Source organism: Neopsephotus bourkii, unplaced genomic scaffold, assembly GCF_033783945.1.
Source record: "Neopsephotus bourkii isolate Nb327-2 ecotype Australia unplaced genomic scaffold, CSIRO-AGI_Nbou_v1 NB_1768, whole genome shotgun sequence".
NCBI lineage: Eukaryota > Metazoa > Chordata > Aves > Psittaciformes > Psittacidae > Neopsephotus > Neopsephotus bourkii.
In genome coordinates, this window is record NW_026902242.1 from 4637131 (window position 1) to 4643240 (window position 6110).

Consider the following 6110-nt stretch of genomic DNA (forward strand, 5'->3'; position numbering starts at 1 on the left):
AAGAGCACCTCTGCACCAAGCATGACACAGAACTGGATATACAACATGTTTTCTGTATCCTACAACTGAGGGAGAGGCGTCTCTCACACTTGAAGCAAGAGCTGCCGGGTTAAGAACAGCTCAGTGAAAGGCATCCCTTGTTCCCAGCCGTGTTCAGGGCTTCCTTCCCACAACTGAGTGTTGAAGGCTGCCCAGTGCCAATACAAAAGCCTCCCAGGAGCACCCATTGTCCTTCCTCAAGCAGTCGGAAATCTGCCCCCAGATAGCATTTCCAGACTTTCCCAGTCACTTCCAAACAGAGGGGCTGGTTAGTGAGTGGTTTTCTGCACTAACAGTGTAAAGTTAGTACCCTGTAAATGGAACTAAACACCCCTGAGAGATAAGAGGAAAACAGTAAAAAGCACTCCCAACGTTTTGTGCTTTCTTCTAGGGATTGAACCACTGCATAATACAAAAGAAAACTCCCAAGAAACTTGAGTAATTCCCATGCTTGGAAGCCAATTAAGATACAAACCAGCAGCAATTTCATCTGAGGATGCTCATAGGAGTTTCACCACGCAATTCACACTTCCCAAGTGCACATCCATGGCACATCCAGAATCTGGGAATGGCCATATTAAGAAACTGAATTACCCATCTTAGTATTCAGCAAGGGATTGCATAGTGCCTCACGTTATAATGTGCTACGACAGTATCTCTTTATCCCCAAAGCCTTCAGACAAGTGTCCAGTTTATGTCCTGAAACACATGGCTTTGCAATACAGTGCAATGTAATTATACTATCCAATATAAGAGGTTTTTCTCAAAACACAACAAAACTTGTAGTTTAAGGCACATTGCTGGTCCATTTCAGCCTTTAAAAGACTTCAGGTCTCATGCTCTCTCTCCCTCTTCTTTTAAATCAGAAAGGATGGAGCATGAGATTTCATCTTACCATATAAGCCAGTTGTACCTGAACTCAACCCAAAGGAAGATGTTCTCTCACAATGCATTCATTACAGGTACATAAGCCATCAATATATTAAGACAGACAAATTCACAGAATAAGATGTGTTCCTTTCCTTTATTATGAAGTACCAATATCTTGCATACAACATGCAATTTATTGCTCATTGACATTATTGCATATATCAAAAGGGAAAAAAACCCATAAGCCAGTATTATTTGAGGCAAGCTCCTAAAGTGTTCAAACAAAAAAGAGAAATGCTTTACAGTATCACTGAAATGCAAACAATTCAGGGGGGGTTACTAAAAGGAAATTGAAACCCATAATACTTAACCATTTGCCTTACGACAACTGATGTATCACCAATCTGCACAAGTGTTATATTGCATTTTGAACGTCTTGTGCTGTGGTAAGGACTACTACTACAATCAGGCCACATTCCTATCTGACAGTATAATGTGACCCTGATTTTGTGACGGTGTTAGTATTTACTGCAAGCCAGATTGTCCAGACTTACCAGAATTCATACAGTTTTCATCCTTGCTCTGCATACGAGTTAGATGTATTTATCAAATAGCTTCTTAGAAGATTAAATAAATGCTTTTGACTTGCAGGCTCAATTACTCATGCCCAACTTGTAACTCATTCGCTCTCTGTACGTTGGGTTTTTATCATGTTAGCTGTGCTTACCTGTTAAATTACACTAAATATATAGTAGCTAGTATTAAAGAAAACACTGTTTGGTATATGCATGCTCAAAACAAATCCAGGATATTTGGATGTGTGCATATTAAGTGTGCAAATTATACAGCCGAGCTCACAGTTAGCCCTTTTGCTCCTCTCCCCCAACATATGCTGGATTTCTCTTGTGACAGTGAATAGGGTTACAAAAAAACAACCTCATCAATTCTGCACTGTGTTCAAAATGCTGTGTTCTGCGTTACATTAGTGCTGATATTTAAATGGTGCTATCAACCCTAGCAAAGTTGTTAAAACACCAACATTTTAAAACTTAGAAGACAAGTCACATGCAACATGTGCCACTTGGGTGCAGGTTCTCAAATACTTACATATTTATAGGCTCATACAAGCATGTCCTGTCCACAAGACAAGTACAGTGTTTGACATCCCACACATAGACCAAAAAGTAAGATACTCTCAAATCTCTTATTTGCTTTTCTATTTTCAGTTTCAATAAGAAGGAAGTCACAAATACCACACTGAATCGTGATGTGTTTGATACCAAGTCATGCTGAACTCTTCATAGTTCGCTCTTAAAGACATTTCCCTTACAACTAGATTAAAAATGGAAATACTTGGGTATCATCAGATGCCCGTTCACTGCAGGGCATCACCAAATGAAACTGATCACAGAAGAGATTTTGCCAAAATACTTCTGACACCAAATGACACAGTTGGTTCTTCAGAGCTACCTTCTGTTCTTTATTGAGCAATAAAGTGCTTGGTTACTATAAACAGAGCAAGAACATCAAAGGAGGTAGCTAGTAGAGATTTTTAATGGGTAACACACCAAGTGTTATCAACTCAAAGTATGATTTGATGCTTAATCCCAGAGCAATAAACATCCCAAGCAGCACATCTTCCATCTTCTCTACCATGAAAAGAACTTTCAGGTTGCTTGCAAAAATCCTAAGACCTTAATCTGTCCAAAAAAAGACGAGATTCTATCCAAGTTTGGATGAATGTTAAAATTCAGAAATATTGATGGCTAATTCCATTTGCCTGCTGTCAGGATCTCAGCAATGAAGTAGTGTTCTTTTTACAGCCATCAGATATATTCCACAGACAAGGAAATTCCACCAGGAGCAAATACTCCCTCATCAAGTTCCTTGTAGCCAGATATGATGTTGTACAATAGGCTATTAACAAACTGAAAGGGCTGCTCGTGCTTTTCAAGGTCTTCTACACTTGCACTTTTCCATCTGACAACTCTAGCCCCTTTCTATTCGCTTTATCGATGGCTTTCACCAGCAGCCAACATGCCACCACGTCCTAAGCTGGAGTAACAGTCAAGCAGCCCTTGATTTTCATCTGAATGGCTCAGCAGAAGCAACAGAAAACGTTTTAACAAACTTCTCTATTAAATGATCTTTTAGGGAACTCTTTTATATACATAAAACAACACAAATCCACGAGAAAAGCCCTCTTCATACAGCAACTCATGATCTATTTCACACAGTCTGAAAACATTAAAGAATAATGGTTCATTTTCCACTGTGAGCAGAGAGATGGAAATACCCAAGCCTTTCTGCTGCACATCGGTCTGCTGTTGTGCCTGCCACAGCAATAGGAAGATACCTGGATCTCTGTACTTGTGCTCACAAAGTCTCCTCCACCTCTTCTCTGTAAACCTGCTTGAACCCATTTGCTCCCTGGTGTGAGCTTCTACTTTTCAGTTAACATTAGTTCTGCAGCCTGAGTAATCTTCTCCCAGGATATGCAAAGTAAAGCTGGAAGCCATCATCTTCCAGCCAGTGGAATTCACTTCATTTGTAATAAACTTTAATACAAAATTTGGAACTGTGAAGAATTCCTATATAAAGTCAGCTCCCCTCATTTTCCCATGCATAGGATATCTTTTATTAGTCAGAGTCCATTTGTTAGGCAATTAAGCTGTTAAATTATTGAGCTCACTCAAGACAGCATTTATTTATAGAGGTAGAATAGGCTCCAGAGATGTAACTCTTCCACTGAAGAATGCACACAGATAACCTCTGTAGTGTAAGGCCCTTAACTTCATGGACATCAGCTGGAACACTCGCCAAGGAAATGAGTATTTGATGTACATTTCCTCTGTACAAGTATCCACGAATCAATTATGAAAGCAAAACTTGACCTACAACTCCACGGTAGTAGTTCTGGAAGTGGCATTTACTCAGCTTTTGATGATAAAGTAAAGCCATAAAAAGGGGAAACTTGCAGTCCTACACACAGGCTTACAGGTACAATCAGACTCTCTCATGATCATCGTGCTGATTTTATGTCACCTGGTACCCCAGAGCATAAAAGAAAAGAAAACCAACGTATCTGAGCATCTTTTACAAGAGGAACTCCTTCCATTTGATATGTCCATCGCAAAGACACCCGGTGACACACCATAAGCTGCTTGTAGACAGTGCAGCTATTAAAACAGAGAAGTTTTAAGCCATTAATAACATTACATTCTAAAGGTAGCATTTATTGTGATGCTACTTATCATGCATTTACTTTCTTGCATTAAAAAAAAGCAAAGACGCACACTTGCAACAAAGTTTCAGCAGGATTTCACCACAGCTTTTAAGCTAATAAAGTGCAATTAAAAAAAAATGGGTGCTGCACCTCTCTAATTTGCTGCATTATAAGCTTTGAACAGCAGGTAAAAAGTGCTCTGTACTCATGTATTCAGTACACAACATTGTAGCCTGTTTACTACATTCCTTGCCAATACACAAGTGTTAAGAACTTCCTTCAATAGGAAGTTGTCTCCTGACACACAGTAGATGCATCAGGACAGAACTGTAATACATTTTAAAGGAAATTTAATCAAATGTAGGAACTTTCGACCTAACACGTTGCAAAATACTGCTTTCATTACACTAATTTTGTCCAGCAATCCAAAATACTACATGTTTTATAACATGTTATCCCTTGCCTTTCCATTCTGGATTGTTGCCATAGTGTATTATATTGGGGCTTGGGTTGGTTGGGTTTTTTCAATCTGGTTTTAACTTAATCTTATTACAGCTTAATTTACATTTGTGTCTTATAAGGGAAAAGAAGTATCTAAAAGTGACAGAAATGGAGCATTTCAATGAATGTTCTCCATTGAAAACAAAGATACTGAAATATTAAAAATTATGTTAAGAAGGGATGAATTAATTTTTTTCATGAGTTACCACCTTAAGAGTTGCCCCAAATCACCTTACCCATGTTTTTCGTCCTGCTTCCTGAATAACAGAAGCAGAAGTAACAAGCTAATACACAACGATTCCCTGATCTAGTGACTTAAAAAGCACGAGAAAATGAAGTATTTCACGTACACCTTTAAATCCTAAAGGTGACAGAAACACAGAGCCTTTGTATGCAGCCCAGACTGTGCATCTCATACACTGAAATCACTAGTTTAAAAGATACCAGGTTCTGCAAATCAGTGTAGAATGGAGTCTTTCTTTCAGCATAGCAGGTCACAGGATCTCAGACTATGGATTTACTGGTACCCAAACCCGTTCAGCGCTCACTCAGATCATCCAGCTAAACAGATTAATTGCTACCTTTTCCAAGGCATAAACAGCTCTTTTGTCTGCAGGTTGTGAAGTTTTCATAAGCCCAGAATCCAACCAACCAAGGGAAGTAACAACCCTTGGTATCTCCCTTAACACAGGAAATGGTTTTGAAAGAAAGCCTGCCCAGTTAAGGAGTGGAACTAGGCTTATAAAAATGTATATTATTTAGCCCAAACAATACTTCCTAGCATCATTTAACTGGGGAACTACACTTAACCACAGCTGCCTCGGTTAGAAGGCATTTCAGCCTACATGGTCCTCTTGGGGCCTTACAGCCATCCAGTTCCTGAAGGATGCAAACACTGAGAGCACAGGACTGGGACAATCACACCTCTGACTACAGAAGGGAGAGTTCACATCACCCAGCTTTGTTACAGGGAACAGGACAAGAGGAAAACTAATGATCCTACACAGGGTAAATGCTTTACTGTTCTGTTTGAAAAGGAATTGCTGAAGCAGTCTGCTAAAGTAGCTGGGTTGTGCACTGAATGAAAATGCAGGCTTTCAGCACACCTTACCAGAAGGTGCAACAAGCAACATGTAAAAAACACCAACAAACACAGAACCCAACCAAGCACCACAGCAAGTTAAAAACCAGGAGTTAATCAGTCCCAATTCAGCTATGGTATAAAGCGAGCAAACCAAAACCAAACTACACAGCAGTGCACCTCTCAAAACTCTTTAAAACTCAAACAAAGCCCAGAATTTCCTCAAACTGTATTGGAAAATAGATTCAAGACTAGTCCCAGATGGTAAGATTCCTCTATCATAGCCTCCAAACCTTTCAGCTTGCAGAAGAAGGAACAGAGTACCTACTGACAGATCTGCTTTACACAAGTCTGGCACAGTTAACTTGAGAATGGGTTTAGTCAACACCTCAG